The following is a 240-nucleotide window of genomic DNA, read 5'->3' as shown; positions in this document are numbered from 1 at the left end:
CGTCCCAGGTTCAAGCGATTCTCCTCCCTCAGCCTCCCGAGTAGCTGGGACTACAGGTGTGTGCCACCATGCCCAGCTAATGTTTGTATTTCTAGTAGAGACAGAGTTTCACCATGTTGGCCAGGATGGTCTCAATCTCTTGACCTTGTGATCTGCCTGCCTCAGGGATGCTTTTGTAAATGGATGGCTTGGTTCTATTTCAAAATAGTCTAACTTAATGGAAAAAAAAAAAAAAAGACA

This window comes from Papio anubis, chromosome 19 (genome assembly GCF_008728515.1).
Source record: "Papio anubis isolate 15944 chromosome 19, Panubis1.0, whole genome shotgun sequence".
Taxonomy (NCBI): domain Eukaryota; kingdom Metazoa; phylum Chordata; class Mammalia; order Primates; family Cercopithecidae; genus Papio; species Papio anubis.
This window is presented reverse-complemented; position numbering follows the sequence as displayed.